Source organism: Dermacentor silvarum, chromosome 8 (assembly GCF_013339745.2).
Source record: "Dermacentor silvarum isolate Dsil-2018 chromosome 8, BIME_Dsil_1.4, whole genome shotgun sequence".
Lineage (NCBI taxonomy): Eukaryota > Metazoa > Arthropoda > Arachnida > Ixodida > Ixodidae > Dermacentor > Dermacentor silvarum.
Window position 1 is genome coordinate 7795478 of NC_051161.1, and position 23413 is coordinate 7818890.

The window sequence follows — 23413 nt, forward strand, 5'->3', positions numbered from 1 at the left end:
TTGTAGTAAACTATGACACAAGTTGCCTTTAGGGTCCTTCTATGGCAGGATTTATGTTTAAAATTTAGACTCTCTTACCTAACTGGAGAGAAAGCGGGCTGTTCTACTCCCTGTGCCAGAATTCAGGGGCAAGCAAACATTATTGACAACAAAGGCTATTCGTCTTTTACTAGACTAAACATACGATATTTTCTCAAACGAATCAAGAAAATGACGTTACAATGAAGAACTTGCATGTTCCTGTAATTTCTTTAAGCCTGTGTTTTAAAAGGTATACCACATGATTCAGGTCGCCACTTTTGATCTGGGTGTCAGTGTCGCAAAGCTACTTCTTTGTAGTTGCCTTGAAATGAAGCACGTCCGTAATAACAGCATCAAAATGGCGCTTACATGTATCCAACCAATTGGCTGAGGAGATATGCTCAATATGGCTGCCAATTTCCGAATGTTGAGTCGATTGTCATCTTGGTAGCAGACACGTACGTCACAAGATAGTATGGTATACTACCCGAAGAATAATTGAAAAAAAAGAAATTATATATATTCAGCACAGGTCTCATGATGTCATATCATTCCTTGATCTACAGCAGCGACAAAAGTGAATCAGCTCTGGCGTTGTCGCTTTCAAGCAGTTGCTCAACGTCGATGGTGTCATCGCGGACATCGCAACTATCTCACCCAAGGCGGACACGAGGACTACTCCGTTTCATAAAAGCAATTTGGTGAAGCAGCGCACTTGAAAAAAAAAAAAAAAAAAAAAAAGACGTTCACACATACTTGAGTCATGAGGACGTACACGGGCGCTGTCATACACAAGTATGTCCGCGCCTATGTATTTCCCCATCATTTCCTGTTTGTATTTGTTCCAAGTGCACTGCCTTCATCAAAATAATGGATTAGCAACTAGCCCGTCAGTACTTATCAAGCTCAGAAAAGGAGCAACCGTTTATCCAGAATTTCTATTGCCTCTCTTTGCATGGAGCCGAGGGGGGATGCTCACTTATAAACTTGAAGCTTTCGTTGCCTATTCCTGCAAAAAAAAAAAAAAAAAAAGAAAAAGAGAAAAGGTGGGCCGGGATAATGTAATACTTCTACTCCAATTCTCTTGCGTCATCGGTTGTCCGAACGGCGCTCCGTCATGCATTTTGTGCATGCTTTTTGGAGGCGACAACAGACAGTATCGCGAACGAGAACGACGTCGCATTCGCCGGGTAGAAGTTGTACTTTTCTTGAGAAACGTGTCCGGCTGATATATGAGAGCCTGCTGCTGTGGCAGCAGACGAGTTCAGCGTGAGAGGAATCGCTGAAATGCACCGATCTTTGTTTGAATGACGCTAAGCTTGCGCATGAACCTCAGTCGACAAAGAAGCAGTCAATGCATGACGTTACGTTTTTTTTTTAAGTTTTTTTTTGCGACACCATAATATTAGCTAGCAACAGCTGTTTCTCAAAGGGTCTTTTTGTGGAGTAAATCTGGAGCCAGCATCAACTGGCTGCGTACGCACGTAGTTTTTGTAATTACTTTTTTTTTTTTTTTTTGCCTGTGGTATATACATGCATTGTCTCCAAGACGAGGCGCCTCGAGTCGTAAATGTCTGCGAGGGTCAACTTTCAACGCCACCTATAGGTGCCGCTCCGTAAAGCTAGAAAGGACTCCGGCTGGACTCGGCTATCAACCTAGTCGAAATCTTGCTTCGTGTTTCCCACACTGGCTGTTACCGTGTGACGCTATTACGGCCCCTGCAAGCTCCTTACTGCAAGTGCACGCCACACCAAGACTCGTACGCAGGCTCCTGGGGCCAATATGGCGGTAAACGTATGACAAGCAGTTGTGTCAAATAAGTTCTGCGGAAACCCGCAAAGTGGAGGAAGGCTTCCACTCGACTGCAGCATCAAGATACAAAGGAAACCCGCGCGGATTTATCAGAAATAAAGCTTCGTAGTTGAAGAAAGTCCGGGGCCACTGAGCCGTAGTGCACCAGACATGCCGCGTCCATCCCGCGTTACTACCAGCCGTGTATTGGTTGTCTGCTGTAATGAGGAGACGTTCGCTCCGTGCGCGATTTCCGCCGCGAGTGGCAAATGCCACAGGAGAGGAGCGCGCACGCGATGGGCGGCATGCGGCAGCACGCTCCGGCTTCCGTGGGAAACGCGCGCCGCTATTGTGGCCACTCCCACCTCTCTCCGCGCGCTCAAATGCGTGCAGCGACGTCGAAGCCACTCCGACGGGCTGGACACGCGTAGAGAAACATCCTACCACTACTTGCTCGGATGTTTACCTCGTACATCGCGCATTTTTATTTCGCCGAAGAAATAACGAAACTGACCTAAGACTTCCCTGCCTATGCGATTACAATGGTCGTTCCTTTAAAGCTGTCTTCACGCTCACTATGCTGTGCGAAAAAAGTAGGATGACTTCTCTACACGCTCAGCATTCACAGCGATGCACGGAACTGAGCGTGGAAAGCTGCTTCGGTCTCAGCGCGCGTGCAGAACGGGCGCTTATAGTCGGGCCTCGCTGAAATCGTGCAGCATTGCGGATCCCCACGATTACATTTTGTCAGCGGGCCCGAATTCGCGGAGCTCTCTGCACACACCACTGACGCCAGTGTGCTGACCAATCGCTGTGATCAGTGACGTGAATGGCCAGGCATCCAGTCAATCGTGAACCGTAGGTGCCCCAGGATGAATTGAGGCCGTGCTTAGCTGACGACAGTCGTCGCTTTAACAGCAGTGCACGCTATTAATAAAGCTGAGTGCAGTGCATTCGCTTCCCGCTAGCCACGAGTCCCCCCATAGGTGGAGAGAAGGGGAGAGGGGTGCGTTCGCGTGCGGGAGGATGCCTTTTGAGGCGAAAAGCGCTTTGCTGCTGCTGCTTGTGCCAGCTACCGTTATTTTCTTGCCGTTGTGCATACTTTCCCCGTCTTCTGCTTCCATTTCTTTCACTCGCATGTAGATAGACAAATATAGCATTCTACGCCCACGTCGTTTATACCGTACTAATCACATAAAACCTCTTAAGGGCGAGAGAGAAAATGCGCGTCCACCTGAAAGCAGCATGAAACTACAGAGAAAGCTCGTACGGCTTTTTCAGAAAGAAACCCTCGTAGAAAAAAAGAGAGAGAAAGGTAAGAAAGTTAAAAAAAAAAGGCAAAATGCAATAACACTCGTGTACTTATTAGATTTGGGCGCAAGTTACAAAACTCCAGGTGGTCAAAATTAAACTACAGCAGTGACAGCACCACAGTAGGTGTCCCTGGTAACCGAGTGTGCGATTTCGGGACGTCAAACTTTGCAGAACTCATTATTCAACAACAACAACAACAACAACAACAACAACAACAACAACAACAACAACAACAACATCAACAACATCAACAACATCAACAACATCAACAACATCAACAACAACATCAACATCAACATCAACATCAACATCAACATCAACATCAACAGCAACAGCAACAGCAACAGCAACAGCAACAACAACAACAACAACAGCTTTTATTGCGAGTTCTTAGGTACATGCATTTCTTGCGCGGTGTTACCGAAGTCTTCCAAGGGCTTGTGTGGCAGAGACCTGACAGTCGCGGCAAAATCGCATTAATAGGTTCTGGAGCATAACTAACGTTTCAAAATATAAACTAAAGCTCTTCAGCATTTTCAATAACACGTACAATACAAATTACCAAGAAACGCACAGAACAGAGTGAGAAAGGTGCTACATGTAATCGTCTAACAAAACGCATCACACTATTACATGAATATACACTGCGTTAGCACATGTGCCAAAGAAAAACCGTGAAATAGATATATGTATAATGTGTAAACCGATCGCAATGCTCACACAGACACAAATAAAAGTTAGCTTCATACGAGTAATATATATTTTTATATCCATTTTTTAAGGCGTTCTTTAAGCCACATAAACTTCGTTGCTCCAATACTGAAGTGGGGAGTTCATTAATCAAATTCGGAATGTAATGATGAATTTGCCCTTTGCCATAATTAGTTCTTGTCCGAGGAACAACATATCTGGAGGGACTGCGTAGACTCAGTGTGTTTTATAGCAGGTACGCGAAATTTTCGTTCCAGAAATATCACGGCACAAAAAAAAAAAAAAAAAAAAAAAAAAAAAAAAAAAAAACACTGAATCAAAGTTCAGCATTTCCTGAGACCTGAACAGGCTATCCGTATCAATGTTTGTATCGTAGGGTATACACTTTTTAGAATATTTTGTACTAACTTGTTTACCTTAGCTTTTCAAAAGCTGCTGCAATTAAAGAAACAACCAATACCATACCTTATATGCGAATAAGCTAGCGCATGAACGAACATTTTCATTATTTTAATAGGAGTATAGCTTCGGACGCGGTAAAGTAACCACGCAGCTCGTCGAAGTTTTGTATAAATGGAAGCCATATGAACGTTCCATGATAAAGCATTGTCAAAGTGAACTGCTAAATATTTAACACTGTCTACATATTCAATCGGTGTACAGTCACAATTCAAACAATCGGAGCCATGCAAAAGGACAGGCAAAGTGGCATCAATAACTTTTAAGGGATTTCTAAAACAGACTACTACGCTTTTCGCGCATTAACTCTTATTGGATTACTTTTACACCAGTCTATGACATTAACTGCGTCAATTTGAAGCGGAGTAACAGCCCTTTCATATTCCATGTGTCTTGAAACAAGCAATGTACGTGTCGTCCGCATATTGAAAAATAGTAATTGTGCCAATTACCTGTCCCAAGTCGCACACGTATAAGTTAACTAAATGTGGTGACAGCACTGAACCATGTGAAAGATAGATAGTGCCTTTAGGTATTACTAGAGGAAGATCGTTTACGGGTATATTAAATAAAAGAGGTGATAAAATCGACACCTAGGGAACACCGGCTGTAAGCCATTGCTTACTACTGACGTTTTCGTTGTCGGCCATAGCTATCTGCGACCGACCACACATGTAGTTTCGCAGCACGTTGTGAAATGGTCCTCCTGAATTCCATTAAAGTTAGTTTCGCTAGTAGAATGTTATGATTCACTGTGTCAAAAGCTTTCGCTATGTCTAGAAATAGCGCACAGTTGAATAAGTTGTTCTCAAATGCGGAATATACTTCATCTGAGAATTCTAATATGGCTATGGTGCCTCGATTCGCAACGAAACCAAACTACCTGGGTGATAAAAACGAAAACTTATTAAAAAACTAGGTCATGCATTCGTACAGGATTTTTTCGAGTATCTGGGAAAGTACCGGCCAAATTGAGATTGGTCTATAATTTTCAACCTTATCTTTCCTGCCTCCTTTATATAGTGGCTTAACTATAGCCGTTGTCAGAGTCTCGGGAATGACTGTGGTTTCTAAAAAGCCATTAATTAAGAAAAGCAAGACTGTTCGCAAGGCACATCGAAGTTTCTTCGCAGATTGCCTACTGATATGCCATCTATTCCTGGTGGTTTACGTTGTCGAAAACTAAAAATAATACTTTTTAGGTGAGGCGTTGATAAGCTAGGCATAAAAGCGAATGCCGACCCAGATTCCTTCAACGTACAATGATTTTCCTGTTGGGATGAAGTAATAATAATAATAATAATAATAATAATAATAATAATAATAATAATAATAATAATAATAATAATAATAATAATAATAATAATAATAATAATAATAATAATAATAAATAGTCAAGGTTTCAAGCGTACACGTACCGCTTCCAGATATTAAAATATTTTGAGCTCCTGATATAATGCGCCACTAGCATCGTGCGTACACTCAGTGACGTAGTAGAGCAACTGAGAACAAGCAGAACAAAAAACTTGTGCGAAGAGGCGCAGTCTTTCAAGGGTGTGGCATCAAACATTTATTCCGTCGAGAGTCCTTTGGAACTCGGATCTTTGTCGATGGCGCAGCTCCCCCGCAGTTTGTTTCTCGTTCGACTACAGTTCGACCTTGAAGTTTCTTCCGGAATAATCGGTACTAGGCGCCGGAAGGAAGACACCGATTACGCCTGTTTCGGTGGCACGTTCAAGTGTACGGCACAATGGAGAAAAAAAAAGAAGTACCGACAAGTGAGCACCCGAGCTTGAAATTAACGGAACGGCCACGAGTTCCGGGAAGCCGAAGGAAAAACAGCAGCTGTCATTTTTCACCTCTGCACTCACGGCCATGGCGCGTCAAGAACTCTTCACCGGATGTGGGCCGCATGCACAGCATGAACAACCAGCGGTCACTTCCGTTTCTTCTCCGTTTGCTTTCTCTTGTTCACCTGGGACGTCGGCTGCGTCATGAGTGCTCGTAGAAAGATTTTGTGCCGTATGTGAACACCAGCGAACAGGAGATGTCATGTTGCCTTCTGTTGTATACGCGCACATAGGAATATCTCCACAACGTCAGTTGTACTGCCCCAAGTTCAAGCACAGCGTATAAGAATGAACGCTACTTAGGCCAGATTGGACAAACCACGAATTCTCGAGAAAAGTGCTCAACCGTGGAATCAGTTGACCATGTTCTGCTCGAAGAGTACAGGAAAGATAGAACACGATACCGACTGAATAAGAAAATGATTTATCATGACTCACTAGCCATATGAGAGACAAAAATAAAGAAAAAAACTTTATTTAATAAATAAGATGTATAGAGTAAAAAAGAAGTCCTCAGACTTAGGAAAGGGGCACCACGCTGTGGTGTCGCGTTAGGAGGTTGCACCATGCGTTGTTTCAAGAGACAGTTCTGCTGAGGCGGTATATAGCGTGCCACTATCGAACCACGTGCTAACCCTATTGTGCGTGTCTTGTTTTAAATATATTTTGCTAATCAAGTAGCATTTATTAGGCTCATAACCACAGTTACATTCCCCTATTTTCAGAACGCAATATCTGCATGGGGCCGTGTTACGAAACGATTACTGTTGATCAATCGTTTATCCCCTTGTGAAACTTCTTGCTTAATAGATTTCTTGTATGACCTTCCTGTAAGTGCATACATCTTATTACAAAACCTATATTATCTTTTTGCACGCTGGAATTCTGTATAACGTTGTTACTGTACAAGTTCCTGCAATTTTTCCTCTACCTGTGTACAGATGGCCCATGGTGCTAGGGTAGGCTAGTAAGGGAACTCATGTCATCACCTTTCGACTCAATATCATGACAATCATGTATTTATGTAGTGACAAATAAACGCATTGTCATTGTTTCACTTTGCATTCTATCAGCCCTTCGGGTAGCACGAAGCCGTTATCACGGGGATTCCACTCGGTGGTACGGCTGATAAGGAACGAATTAATTCCGAGAAAAAAAGTCCTTACAAAGTATGCGGCTCCCAGTGTTAGTTGTCGCTGTTAAAGCAGAAACAGAAAAAAAAATATATCATAGATGTGCCATGGCAGCGGGATTCGAACCGCATATACCTGGTGGTTGGCATCGCGGCTAATTCACCGGATTAGCCGCGGCCTAACAACCAACGGGCCACGTTGCGGTTATTCCCCGTTGTCGGGAACTCCAGTTGACACTTACGTAATGCGAAGAATTACGCAGATGTCACTACATAACTAGTGTTTGTTTTTGTTGCGATACCCGCTGAGCCGAGTTGGCGTCAAAGAGAGTCATTGAAGAGCGGCACATACTCAGTGGCACATATTTTTAGACTGCACTAACTTCGGGTTCGTCTAACGAAAACAGCCAGGTATGGGACAAAAACTGGGTCGACTCGGACAAGAATGCTTCGATTTAAAACTCAGTTGAAAGCGCCCCGGTCGATGCCAGCAGTACAGAGGATGAGTCCTCGAGGTGGATGCATGCGCCAGTATGTTGCAAGGATGTTAGCATAATAAAGCTAAACGCATTTATATAGCACCTTGGACTGTGGTCAGAAAACATCCCTTTCCTTATCACTTTTGCTGAGCAGCGATCCTTTGTTTTTGATCGATGCTTATATTATAACGCATCGGCCAAAACATACTTTTGGTGGCTCTGGAAATGCTTGGTAACTATACATGGCGAAGCTATATTTAGTTCTTTTGTTGGCAAGCCGTCATACCAAACAGTGAGTGGGTGTGCTCATGGGCTAAAAAAAAAAAAAAAGTTATGCAGGTCTCACGCAGCTTGAAGATTAATGTTACGCATGTTGCTGTTTATTTGTATACCCTCGTTCGAGGTTCCTCAAAGGCGCTGCAACGTGTCCGTGTGAGGCGAACGATTGCCTGTGTGACGCGTTCGTGATGACCAGTAAAGGACGCATAGAAGAAACAAGGCGCACACACATCCGCTGTATGTGCGTCTTGTTTATTCTATGCGTCTTTATATACTGGTTCCGCTATACACTGAAAAAATTTCAAGATGACGTACCGACAATCACAAATTTCTACACTGATCTTACTTCATGTAATATTCTAACTTTCAGTTGTAAGTCAGCGCTGCTCCTGTTTCCATGTTTCCCTCTGCTGGTCTTTCGATAATATTTGAACACCTTTGCTTGATATCGCTGACAATGCTTTGCCTTTTAGCCGAAACGGCGACTTTTTAGAGCGTTAAGCATTATAAGGCTGCCGTTGGTACAATTGCCCGCGCGTTTGCGGAATCAAATCGTGCGATATAGACGTTAAATATTGTCAATGTATTCAACGCTGAAAAGCAGTTTAGTTTGAGATGCCCGAAATTTAAGCACATATACCTAACTTTTTTTTTTTTTTTTTTGCTTGGGTTGCCACGCGGTATAACGTCATAATGGAGTTAAATGTAAGCATGCAGGCCCGTTTCATGAAGATACTGCAACAGCGACTTATAAAATGAGTTGTCCATAAGCCATCTTTCATAGTCACAGCGGCTGTCTCTAGACATCTTCGGGGACAGCGCCATATGACCGTAACACGGCTTACAGCCTATATCACGTCGCACAGCCATTATGATATTGTGCATATCGTTGAGAAGTGTTGACGTACGTAGTAGAGCAGACTGCTTGTTCCGTGTAACTGTGTGAACACTGGAAGACAGGCAATGCCTGTCATTTCTTTTATCTCAGCCTGCAGCGTACAATTGTTGCTCGAACAGGGGCACGGTGGTTGTACCACTTCATTTCAGCCTGCCATGACCGAGCTGCAAAAGTACATAAAAAAAAATATCGGCATCTGTGTCTTTTGATTTGTACTTGCGTGTATTATCATAGCTATATCTTGGTCTTGGTAAGAGGTTGCGAAGAAGTCTTACTTAGATCTTAATAAAACCGTTACCAACTCATTGTAAGTTGTATAACATACACAGGCAAGAGTATCTGTGCTCGTAGACTGCTGCGGCTGCTCTTAAGTTGTCCAACTCACAGCGCTCGTCACTGTCCAGACCGAGTAGCGCGCAAAGGGCACGGCGGACAGGTCGTTCTGGCAGAGGTGTCCGCCCAGTCCGGACGGGTAGTGCGAAGTGAGGGGGTTGCTGTTTGCGCACATCGAGGGGGGATGAAGAGTACGGGGGCACCCCGCCACGCCGAGAGGGGGTTGCGAGGAGGGTCGGCTGTCCTGCTGCTCCCCTCCCCCACAACACAAAGCCGACACGCACGTCCGCCTCGCACGTGCCCGATATATTTCTGCGAGAAGAGAGGCGAGGAGAAGAGCACAGCTCCGTTTCGCGGTGCCCTGGATGCGCAGCGGTTGCGTGGTGGCCGGAGAGGAGGCAGCTCTCATCCGCCCCGATAGAACTGTGCAGCTCTATGGAACATGGCGCTTGCGTCACGTCGGGCCCTTTGCCATCATCTCGTTCGCTATCCGACGGGATGATATCAGTTCCAACAGGGAGGCGTTGCCGTTTTAATCTACTTGTTAGCCTACACGTTATTTTACGTGCTACTGAGACGGCATCGAACAACTTGCCGGAACCAGTGATTTTCCGGGACACAGCCTATAACCCCTCTACCACCTAGTTTTCTTACAGGTGGAACCCTTCACTGGAACCGTGAATCAGCAAAAAGTAAGTTTAGTCGAACTGAAAATAAAATCATGAACAAGGCTTGACAACTACTTTATATCCTGGCGCCGATCTTATAGATGTTCTCGCTAGTTACTTAAAAAAAAAAAAAACAATGTAGCTGGGATTGCTACTGACGTGAGCAATGTGCCACTTTTCTTGGTTATCTTCATAGGCGAAAGCGTGCAGCTATTCTGCGAGAACATCGGCGCGCACTGGACACCGGGGAGAGTAAAAGTGAACATCGCAAACAAAAATAGTGACTTGATTGACAGTGACGCCATGCTCCACGTCTTCAGTGTCTGAAATATTGGGGAAAATTATGTTATCGCGAGTATTTCGCCTATTACAGCTGGAGAAGTGCAGTGAACGAAAACTACGCCCAACCTCAGGGGGAAAAAAAAGTTGACGCACCTTCTTTTCCGATCTATGGGAAAGCCCCTTCCCCATCAGCACCCAAACTCGATCAACCCTGACTGGAACTCCGAGCCGCATTGTTCGAGCACTGGCGATCGCTTGAGTGCGCCCCACTGCTCCCACTGCGCTGTACGGATTTAGTGCGACTACGGCTGGCCCGTTGCGATGCGTCCGAGAGGGTGTGCGAGCGAGCCCCTCTCCCTCCGCCACGTACTCACTCTGGTCGCGGTGGCGGCGGCAGGCGAGCAAAAAAGCGCCGGTCCTGGGAACGCGCGGTGGCAGCCGTTCACACAGGCAGCCGCCGCACGCAGACCGCAGGAGACGCCGCCACGCTGGGAGGAGGAGGAGGCGCTGCTCGTGGCGCGTGGGCGATCTTTGCGCTACCGTGGCGGCCTTTGGTCTTCGGTTCTTTTTTTATCTCTCCTCCCTACCCTTTCCTTGCGCTGTTATTCTCTTCCGCAGCGCTCTCTCTTTTGTTCTCGCTTCTCCAGTTCTCCCGCGCGGAGTTCGGTCTCCTTCATTGCGTTTCTTCCCTTCGCGATTGCTGTGCAGGGCTGCCGTTGGCGCGTATCACTGCGGCGAAGCCACCGACGTGAATGTTCCAAGTTAGGCTGGGGAGCATGGGGTCAGTTTTTTTAAGCGAAGCTTCCTTTGTCTTATGTCACTGTCACCAAAAAAGACATATCCCTGCTACCAACAGAGGAAAAGAAACGCAATATACAATGCCATTCTGACAAAGAAAACGAAACGCAATATACAATGTCATTCTGACTGGACCGAAACACTACAATCTTTTTCTATATTAACACATGTTGACAATACGACTCGCATCTGAACACTCCTTTAGAACGGCAACTCTGCATGTAGCTTCAATCATTTGTTGGTAGAATGTTTGAGGTCACTAATGTCGCTGCGCGCAAGCGCTTATTCACGTGGTACTTTTTCAGATCTGGTGCGATTTCTTTAAAGCCACGAAAAATTAAAATCACGAATTAAAGCCTGGGAAGTGGTGTATTTCCAAAAGCTACGCAAGAAGCTTGAGTTATACCAGTGTTCAAGGGTAGAGATAAAGAAGTCATTAATAGCTATCGTCCGATCTCGATCTTGCCAATATTATCAAAATGTATTGATAAACTAATGTACGCCAGTATTTACTAGCATCTTACTCGCCACAAAGTGCTCCATGACTACCAACGCGGTTTCAAAAAACACGTCAACCGAAACAGTACTTCTGGCTCAAAAGGAAATGATAGTACAGGCTTTCAGAACCGCCATGTCATGGGCATATATATATATATATATATATATTTTTCTAAGGCCAGGACTCGATAAGCAATGCTTCTTTCGAAGCTTAAGCAATGTACGACATTCGTAGAGTGGGTCATGCACACAAAACATACGTTATGTGTGCTATAACATCTGTTGTGTATGCCAAACAAAGGAGGGCGGGACCTTTGTTAAGCTGTTCTCACAGCTATTAGTCCCACCTGTTCCTATTGAAAATGAAATAAATGTATTGATTGATTGAGCAACAACGTTGATGGAAAGAAATTATTTGGATATTTCTCAGTAAACTCTACAACTTCACCATTGAAGATTTCGCGCTTATATCGATACTTTAAAAGGTAAATATTTTTGTTAACGAATGACTCTAGGTCATACTAAAGAATTCTTTGAGTTGCTCACGAGGACAGTGAGAAATACTGAGTTGGTTGCATTTTTGCGGCGTATACCTGCATTTTGAAGGCTTGACACAATCTAGCTAAAATGCGCATGACTGGTTGCTGATTAGTTTTTTGAACAGAAACAAATTCACGGCTCGGCATAACACATGATGTTAAAAAAAAAAGGACGTTCTTGTTCTGTGACAAGAACTTGGTTCACTGTATAACTATAAACGAGATACTTCTATGATGTGCTGGCAACAATAAAACATTTTTCTGTCGCTAGCAGCTATCAGCTAGCACCTATAACGCTAGCAGCCAACGCTTTCTTTTCCCTATTTGTAATTTCTAAACTGCTGCGTTGAATTTGCTAGCGCATTGAATGGATTGCCTGTGAAGGACACGCGTATGTCCAGTGAGAGCCGGCGTGTATTTTTGCCAACTCCGGGAATCGGAAGCAGTGATCGATCAAGATATCAATGTACGCAGACGACATATGTGTATGGACTTCAGGTGTGACACGTCCTCAGATACGTGCAAGACTTCAAAAAGCTGCTACTCTGACAGTTGCATACCTCCGCAAACAAGGTCTACAAATCTCGCCGGACAAATGTGCACTGTTGACATTCACTCGCAAACCAATGGCAACCTACGCCATCTCTATAAATGGCCGGACCATTTCTTATGAGAAGACTCACAGATTTCTTGGCATAATCATTGATAGAGATCTCTCATGGAGCCCGAACGTGACCTACTTGAAACAGCGCCTGACAGCGATATCCCAGCTTTCTAAAAATTTCTGGGCGGAACGACTTGGGGAATGTCAGTGCATACAATGTTGGAATTGTACAGGGCCCTTTTTCTGGGCTTTTTGAGATACAGTTTGCTCGTAGTGAGCAACACTTGTACCATAAATTTTCGTGCTCTACAGGCTATTCAAGCTTGGTCTCTCAATGTTTCTCTTAGTTTGCCAAAATACACGTCAACAGGGGTGACTGTCGCAATCGCCCGGGACCAACCAACACAAACACACTGGTGGAAGTGCTGAGAGTGCACATTAGACACTTTGCCCGAGCTCGTACCCATCATCTTGCAACACTACCATCAGAAAGGCCGCAGGCGTCATTTTGTGTTACGATTTCGGTTTATTACACCTGCCTTCGATCAGGCTTTACCCCCGCTACTAAGCCATCAATTCCTCCACGGTGTTTGACTCGACCTGCAGTGCACCTCATTTACCAGGAATCATGAAAAAATATGAGCTGTCACCACCTGCTCTTGAACAACTAACTCTGCTCCTTTTGCACGAGAGGTACGCCGAACACGTACATATTTATACTGATGAATCAGCAACTCTCCAGTGTTCTTCTGGAGCCGTGCTTTTCCCAGCGAGAGCCACCACCATCAGTTTCAAGACGTGTCACCCAACGACATCGACGGATGCGCAACTTGCAGCTCTCCGCGCTGCACTTCATCTCGTCAGCCAAGAACAACCTCGAAGATGGTCAATATTCAGTGACTCGAAGGCAGCACTGCAGTCTTTGCTATCAGCCGTGCGGCGCGGATCACACGAACAACTGGTATTCGAGATTAGAGAACTAATCAATGCCTTGACTGAGAAAGGACACCACGTGACATTTCAGTGGCTTCGAAGTCATTGCGGCGTCATAGGGAACGAACACGCCGATAACGCTGCTCGGTCGGCTCTTCAAGGTGACAAAGATGAGTTGATACCGTTATCAAGGACAGATGCCGCTAGAAAACTTTGAATGTTCACCAGGGATATCACATTATCCACGTGGAAAACACGAAGTTTTCATAGCAACCGACTGCACCACCGAGACTTCTCTACGCCTTCGCATCGCAGCTGGACTCTGCCGACGCGAAGCCACCCTGCTTTGCCGAATATGGCTAGGAGTGACCTTTACGAAGTCCTTTGCATTCTGAATGAGATGGGCCGACGATGCCTCGTGTGATGACTGTGGTAGCGAGATGACTATTCAACACCTTCTCTGTGACTGTCCTCGCTACAATTTACAGAGACGATCACTCCCAATCGCGATAGTGCCCTTGGACCAAATACCTCTAACAGAGGAACTTACTTTCGAATGCCGCGATCACAAGTCATAGCAGCGAAGGGTGACGAGGGCACTGTTGCATTTCTTAAGGACAACAAATTTGGACAAGTGGCTGAAGCCGGAACTGATGTTTATAGTGCTACAATTGCTACTGGGCTGAGCAGTGATAGTATGCGGTGACAGTGACTAACTGTGATTGTGTATCTGTGCTCTTTCTTTATTTCTATTTTCCTGTCACTTTACCTCCCCCTCCCCTCTCTCCCCAGCGCAGGGCAGCAAACCGGATCTTCCCGTCTGGTTAACCTCCCTCATTTCCCCTTTCTTCTGTCTCCCTCTCCAGGAATTGAGCCAATTCTTGGTCACCGCCTGCAAATACTTTAGCTTCTGAGCGGTTTATCCTGACTCAACTGGATACTATCAGACGCCAGCAGTGAAATAGTATGCCCTTTGTTGACAAGAAAAGCTTATTTTTGCAAACTTTACATGTGGTTGGTTAGGCATGGGAAGAAAAAGAGTGGACAAAACGCAACTCTTTTCTAGTGTTTAGCGCAGAAATATCAAAAGCAGTGGACAGCAGATGAAACATACACAAGCATCTGCTGTTCGTAGTGTTGAAGTTTATGCGCTAAACACTAAAAAGTATGTCGTACCAAAAAAAAAAAAATGGGGGGGGGGGGGGGGCGAAAATAAACGCTCGCAGAACTCATATGAACTGTCAGCACTTTGTACACTTATGGTGTACAGGCTGTGTAGTACGTACATATAAATTTGCTCTTGGGGGAGCATCCTTGGAACCATCGTACATTATAATCATTTGTAGCTCAACAAAAAGTCTACTGACGCAAAAGGTCGACATAACATGACAATTATGATGAAAACTGACAGCTTTTGTAAGGGTCGACGCGGTGGAAAATCACGTCGCGCTAGCTTCCTTTTCTCTTGCTTTGTGTTTCACAGCGCGAATTCATTCTGAGGACCACCGCTATTTTATCTGTGGAACCAGGGACCACTTGATCGGTTATTCATATGAAAGGTGGGTGAGTCACGTGTTTGACGCCGCGCTGCTTAGAACATTATCGAGCAACAGCAGGCTGGCAGGTACAGCTAGGCGACCCAACGCTGTCAGAGAAACTCCGATGATTATTCAGTATCTATTGAGCTTCGATATTTAGGTGGTTGGTTGGAACTTTTGGCTGCAATGAAAGCAATAACTTCCGCTGTGTTACAGAGTGATCACTAGGAGGTATACTCTCTGTGAATTCATTCATTTGTATTACTTAATTTCTCCTGACTTGTCACCGACTTGTCAACCAGTGACGCCGGCTATGTGGGACGTCTCGATAACGAGAGGTACAATCGAGATTTCCCGACCTGCAATTCCAGGATATAATGCTTGAATGCAAATATATCGTGAAAGCAATTTTGTTTCTGACTTGATGCATGCGTTTTGTCTATGAAAGAGTGTGGTGCGTTCATGTGCGTGCGTGCGTATCCGAAGAATCGCGCGCGTGTGGTTCAAGTCTCAAGATGGAAATATGATGCATAAGGAAGCGAACGCATAATCGACATAGTTTTCAAAGCACGTCACCTATAACTCAACCCAATGACGAGTTTTAATGCCACATAACAGCGGGATTCTACACCGCAGCATCAACACCTGACCGCTTTTCTCGGGCGCAGTGTTATCGGCGCTTCATTAGAGCCGATTGCTCTTACGAACAGCGCTGGCGGGCCGCGGACTCTGCGTGCAGCGACGTGACTGCCAGCGCGCGGCCCAGTTCTCAGGACAACGCGCGGCGCCAACAAGGCTTCGTTTTTTTTTTTTCCCCGTTCCCACAGCGGATTTCCTACTTCTCCGTTTGATAACGCGTGGTTATCAGCGTTAACGCACTCATGCACGGGACAAGCGCCTCGTGTAGCGATGTTTGCAACCTCGTCAAGTTCTCCATTAACTTTTCAGCGCGAAAAACTACACAAGGATTCTGTGTCTGTGTCACGTTCTGTATGACCGATTGTAAGAGTGGGCCAGTAACCGCTTAAGGAATAGTGAAAAGGATAGCTTGTATAGGTAACATCAATCGTAAGCAGGTGCAGCCTCATCCGTTAAAACTAAAATACAAAGATGTCAAGCACGCATGTATTGCTATGGTCATTGTAGACTCCTTGTTGCCCATGGAACTCTGTTGGCATAAACGGTCGTGGGTAATAACGCCTCGGATGGTCGGTGGCTTCGGTTTAATTCTTTACTCCCTGGCTTCTCTAGTGTGCGTCCGAAATACGTTTCTTTGTAGACGAACTTCTAGCTCCCATTTTCGGAATTACGATTTTCGTAATGTTGCGCTTTCTCGAAAAACTACACTGTCTGGAACATATAGAGAATAATGTAAAACAACTTCGCTCTTTTGTTTGAATCTGTCGGTGACGAGAGCACAAAAACTGAGAAACCAGCCTTCTTTCCACCTTATGTATTATAGGGGATTGTTTAATGAAACAAACTGTATAAGTAAAAAAATGTATTTAAGAAAATATCGTAACGCACCTGCTTTATGAATGCCCGTGAAAACTTTAATCGGTCCGGCTTCTCGGTTCTGAAACGAGGGTAACATTCGTTTCAGATCCGTGTGGCGATGCACTATGATAATAAGGACCGTTTAAACAAACCCCGAAGCCTCCACCATATTCATCAAGAGAAAGGTCACCGCTGTGTGAAACATATGCACAGAAATAATCGAGTGAGATTCAGGTACACTGTGACAGCACATTCGATCGCCGGCAATGTGATGAACCCTACCCGATTATCTTCCGCTCAGGCCGGTTTCGATACGTATGCTGCCTTACGCTGACAGAAGAGCACCCCTGTTGAAATAAGTGTAACTAGACATTACGAATTTTTCTATATGAAAATGCACAAACGGAAGTGGAAACGTCTCGGAGAGTGTAAGAAAATGACGCCAATATTTCGCTACAAAAGTCGTGTCGCAACTGCATGCAAAGTGCAGCCAGAACGCGCACTGCTTATCCTCACTTGCGTGCTCTGCCCTTTCTAAGACCATCACGCAAGGGTCAGGGAAGTCAGCGTGTTCTCACGAGGGTCTGTTGACGGGGTACTCTATATCCTCATCATCATCATCATCATCATCATCATATATTTATGTCCACTGAAGGACTAAGGCCTCTCCCTGCGATCTCCAATTACCCCTGTCTTGCGCTAGCTGATTCCAACTTGCGCCTGCGAATTATACAGCTTGTCCATTGTCGCCGACTAGGCCCTAGCCAGCCGCCGCTATCTCTTCAGGCACCTTCAATGGCGTTTGATAGAATTGAGCATGATAGAATTGAGCACTGTCCCCGGCGTCGCGTCGGCTTGACGTCGTGGCTCTTCATGCAGGTCTCGAGAGAAGTTGCCTCGCTTTTGCCTTGCGGACAAGTTTGCCGTAGAGTCGCTGCAGGAGGTGGACAAGAACGGTTTATTGTCCTTGCTCTTTCTTTATCTTCTATTGTCCCACTTTTCACCTTTGCTACTCATCAGTGGAGTAGAGAGAAATAGTGATTATGAAGAGGAAAATAGTGCCTCTTCATCTTCACACTCTCTCTACCCGAGCACTAAAGCCCGATCGCTTTGCTACGAATATTTACATCTGGTTAAAATCACCGCCCTTCTCTCTCTCTCTCTCTCTCTCTCTATATATATATATATATATATATATATATATCACCCTGGAAGCTCGCGGTGTGCTCATGAAAGGATCGAGCGAATGTCGTCTATATCGACTGCGGCAGTGGAATTTGTCACAACAAGGGCGTTATAGGCGACGGATCCGATCCCTTTCAGGATATGGTGCACGCGGTTATACCCTCCATCACCATGCTGTTGATGCCGCGGCATAGGGCGTGGACGTCTTCAGTGCATGTATGACGCGTGCGACGAACCTGCTGGAATGCTGGACACGCCCAGCAAGCTTTTTTCACGAAATCTCCGAACGGATAGCGGAGCGGGCAAAATTCAGTCAAAGCCGTTGTTCGAAGGAGAGGCAACCAGTGAATACATGATCATGGTTAAAAAAAAAAAAGCATATCTTGGCAGCTTCAGCAAAAGTGAAGGCGATGCTATCCGATTTCGTAGAATGACAGAGCTGGGGCGAGTTGCTAAGGATTCATGTAGGTTTTAAAAGGCAGACAAAAGACAGGACGCAAGAGGAACGAAAAATGATAATCAAGTGTCGACGGTAAAGAAGACAAGGTCGACGTACATGGTGGTTCAAATGATTCGATAATTAAATCAAGGAAAACAGAAATACAGAATGTGATATCTCTCTATTTTGTCTCTTTTTAATGCTCATTAGTGACTAATTTCTGGTTTTATCCGTACCGTAATTCCAGCGCAATTACGTCGACTTTCTCTTCTCATCGACACTTGTTCGACCCTTTCTTTTTTTTGGGCCATGAGGCCAGGTGGGTCGATTGTGGAGGTAGTGCAGTCCATGTGGTTAATTTTCGACTATACTGACGCTAATTACGCCCATACGGTTAATTTTACATACCGTGCGACAAATTCTCGCTTCATGTGGTCATCACCGAATCCACCTTCAAGACATTGTCTCACGCGAGCCCTGCTTAGTCCAAGCGAACTCACTCCATTTTCCCAAAATGTGCCATACCATGGCTTTGGCGCAACACGTCTATATCTTTGGTGGTGCACCCTTTACAGAAGTATAGTGCAATGAAGCAATTTTCAATTATATCGGTGATAATTACATCAGTACCATTAATTTACCTACCCTGCGACTGATTATCGCCGCTTCTATAGTTGATACCTACATTTTGATACTTCTTGCGGCTCGCTACGACGCTCTGGAAGCGCGGAAGGGCCGTTTCTTTCTGGAAGTGGTTACAAGATACCGAGATTCAAGATATGCCAAACCCGTGTGAAGTCAGATAAGAAGACATTGTCTTCAAAAAGAGTGAGAATAAAATTATATATGAAAGGCAGGGAAGTTAACCAGGACTGAGCCCCGTTGGCTACCCTGCGCTAGGGGAAGGGAAAGGAAAGAATGCAGACGCGCTGTAGGATTCTCCAACCACTTATCGCACATTTCTACGCTTGGACCTATTCATGAGCTTTATTTATAACGACAGGTCTGAACGCATATACTCGACTTAGGGAGTATTTTTCACTAATAGTTTCTTCAAATGGGAATCTCCCAATGACAGCTTCTCTAACGGGAAACACTGAAAATAATGTCCGAAACCTGTCGCTGTCATGCCTTAGTTTAAGTTATCGTGTAAATGATGGCGACCAGCTTCCGACCATATATATGTCGCATATGATTTCAACAAATGAAGCGATCTTCAGAAGGCATGAACAGGTACACAGTATATATACGTTGATATGGCCACTAGGCCAAGTTTTAAGATGTGTTCAGCTTTACTTTAAGGACGTTTCGAGAAATTTATGAACACGCTGCGCAACACATTTGGATGTTATTTTTTACGGAGCTCACATGGTCTTAAAAAAGCGGACAGGTACACTTGTTGGACACATTCACTGTCATGCACCTTGTCGCCCCCGAAACCGTTGAAGCGAGGATTACTAGTGACGTTTCCAGCATTAAACAGCGCCAGATGTTTCTATGGTGGTCGTTTCGGGAACTGGATGGGTGAAGAAGCGCGCGCCCCTCCTCGTGAGTCAGAGGCGTCGGCCGCGGTTATTGCGCACCACGCGACGAGCGCGCTGATCGGCGTGCGCATGCCACGCTCGGGTTGCGCGGGCCAGCCGACACCCCTGGGAAGGAAGGAGCCTTGGCGAGGCCGTTCAGTGGCTCCTCTCCGCAAGGACGCCTGAGGGACGAGTGCGGCCGCCGCCGCCGCCGGTGGTGGTGTGATCGCGCACTACTGGATGCTTCTCCAGAGAAACGTGAGCGCGGCATCCGACTGTTTACCGCCGACGCGCGCGGCCATCGCTGAATTCCATCCACGCGGCGAGGCGTGGAAGAGGGACGTGCGGCACACTGCGCAGTCGACCGGAGATAAAACGCGACCTTCAAGCAGCATTATGCCACACTCTGGGCCGATAAGTTCGCTTTATAGTGAGCTGATCGAAATTGGCAGATGACACAAGCTCCGGTTGTCAAAAGCAGTTCATTCTCTCGTATTTAATGAGTGGGAATAAACTGGTACGTCATACCAACTCTAAAAAAATTATCACGAAGCATGATTTACGGGTGCTAGATTCAGACGGCACAGAAACAAACACGCGTGACAATTTACCTTTAATATGTCACCATGTTCACAACATGCACACTCGCGGTGACGGGAGAGAGTGAACTTTACTGAGAACCAGAGCCCAAAATAATTACCGCAGCAAATCACTGTCGTCAAATCCCGCGTTGTTGTTTGATGATAGTTGAATTGTATCAAAAGACGTGGATTAACGCGCATGCATTCAGTGATTAAGGTGTGTGTAAACTGGAAACTTTAGATGTCGGTAGCACCTTAAGGAATGTTAAGCTCAGGAAGTAATGCCAACAAGATTACGGAGTTTCAATTTCAGTGGGCTATTTGTGACGTAAAGTGGGCTAATTGAAACTTATGTGAGCTATGCGTTAGTGCAGTTTCGACTTTTCTTTGCATTTTATTTTATTCTATCTCGTTCGTTTGTGTGTTTGCTTGAGCCGCGGCCTATCTTTGCTATGTACTGTAGCACATTATAATCACCTACATCTCCCTGCATCTTCCACTTCCCCTTACTCCAGTGAGGCTAGAGACACGCTCTCCAGGCAGACATCTCCTTCCTCTTCACCAAAATCTACTCCTCCTCCTGTAGCCTATAAGAGAGAAGGAGTAGCGGGCAGTCATCCATCGTGCTAACGTCTCCTACACACACATTTAAAAATATGTTAAGCTAGATTTCTAAATTACACATTACAATTATCATCATCCCCTACCGAACAGCTTTAAATCCCATCTTTAAATCCTAGCTTAAACTCCCTTCAGCAGCATAATTTAACTGAGAACTGTCACGGTACTGTTTCACACTTGTGCCCGTCAAATGCCGCTTCATAAAACATGGATATCCTATCCATCTGCTGTGGTAGAAAAATGCAAGCAGTCGACGATTTTTTTTTTTTTTTTTTGCTGTTCATTTCTGCTTTATGTATCAACCGTCACCCTGACAACACTGTCCACCAGCCGCGCTCTTCTGCTGGAATTTCCAGCTTGATGCTCTTTGACGATAATCTTATCAGCGAATGTCTCAGGCGTCTGAGGCCATCTTTGCCCTGTGACCCAGATGGCATCCCGGCCGCTATTATTAAAGTCTACGGCAGTATGTTTGTATCCTGTGCTGACATCAATATTTAATAACTGTCTGTATAATTTCACTATTCCGCACGCTTGAAGAACCACTGGCGTTTTCCCTGTCTTTAAATCCGGCATCAAAATGGATGCCGAAGGCTATCGACCGATTTCTCTTCTGTCATTTCCAAGCTTTTAGAATTAGCCATTTATAGTGTATTGCTGTTCTGTGTAAAAAAAAAAAAATGTTCTCGTTCGAAATCATGCATGGATTTCTTTCTCGCCATTCATCACTACCAACCTTGTCAGCTTTTTCATGCAGGTTACCACGCCTGTCACGTACGTTCAGGAGGCAAATTGATGCTGCGTACTGCGACCTCAGCAAAGCCTTGACGCAATTAATAATCCGGTACTAGCTCGAGAGGATCGCGCATTACGGTGTTAGGCTGCTATTGTAGCTCTACTACGCAGCTATTTCATTGATAGGTCCTGCTTCGTAAGCGCGAATATGATCAATCATCTTTTGTCTTTACGATAACCAGTGGTGCGCGCCCCAAGGTAGGTCCGCTTGCCTGTTTAATTTTCAACAATGACGTTTCCTCAATGATCCACAAGTCTTCATTTTCTTCTTACGCTGATGACATTAAAATATCCAATACACAGCACTGAGGGCTAGCGCGCTATGCAGTCCGACCTATCTTTATTCTCTGAATGGTGCCAATTCGTGGCCTCACTCTAAAGTCAACTAAACCAGAACCCATAATATCGTCTTTCCTGATTCTGTTAATCGTGCAGTGTTGACCATGGTTTTCGGTATAAGCGATTCCGATGTGCTTTTTGAAAGTGTGTTAGGCTTCTTGACTCACTCTAAGCGCGTGGCATCACGAGGCCTGCGTACGCTCGTTTCCGTCTGCAGACTTACCGGAGACTTCTGTACCCTACTTCCATTCCTACAATTGTTCACATACATATGTCTCCCATTGCTTGGATACGCCTCAGCGGTGTGGAAAGGTACAAGCAATTCAAATAGCATTTTAATTGAGCGTGTGCAGGAAGTGTTCGCGAGTACTTATAAACATCGTTTTCCGCCTCCCACACCAATAACTTTTCAAGTCTGAGAAATCAGCCTACACTTCCATGCCTCAGCTGCAGACCAATTCATTGATAGTATTATTACATGTTCGAATTACTAGCTTATGTTTCACTGCGGGTTCCGCAAATACTACCATGTAGCAAACATAGGATCTTCCACGTTTCCGCCTCTTTCAGCAGGCACTGGCTTCTAAAGCTGTTATTTTCTCTATCTTGACATCTTCCAAAACGTGCCATTTTCTTTTTGTTCCGAGCTCCGTACTTTCTTTCGAGCCTTCTTTCTCGCTGGGTCATTCCACGCGAAACGTCCCAGAGCCCAAAAAGTTACCATTGCCGAGTCTCTTGGAGAAATTAGGCTTGTTGGTGATTGTGTGAATGAGGTTTCACCGAAGTATTTTTCCCGAATTTTTTTTGTTTCCAAACAAATTTTACTCGAATTGAAATGTGTAGGTCACAAGCTGAAATTAGTGAGCATAATGATCTCTCTTACGTATACTTATCTGGAGGGCCTTAATGCTTAATTTAAGTCTGAATAATCGTCAAAAAGTGACATTTTGCCAAATTCGGTAGGAATGTTCTGGAAAAGTACTTGATTTCATAGTCGAACATTATTTTTAGCATAAACAATAGCAACGGGAAAAAAGTTGTAAAAATATTGTGGCTGAAAGGTTAACAATATTTATGCAAAAAAATGTCTTACAACCGGCAATTTTGTTTGCGTTATTAGTGAGCCAATCAAATGTGAAAATTCATTAACATGTGCACTTATGGCGTCACATGAAAGAACCACGCCAGTAGAATATTCTAAAATAAGATTTGTCATTGTACCTAGTTTCACGTGTGATTAAATAAATTACTTCCAGGCAATATGCAAACAGGAAACAGCTATACTCAAACACATGCTATGGGAAT

General features: G+C 44.9%; 1 protein-coding gene across 1 annotated transcript in view; it reads right to left on the minus strand.

Moving 5' to 3' along the window:
• Nucleotides 1-23413, minus strand: part of LOC119460579 (hairy/enhancer-of-split related with YRPW motif protein) — a 74511-nt gene that overhangs the window by 15145 nt on the left and 35953 nt on the right. The gene's annotated exons all lie outside the window — the stretch shown is intronic.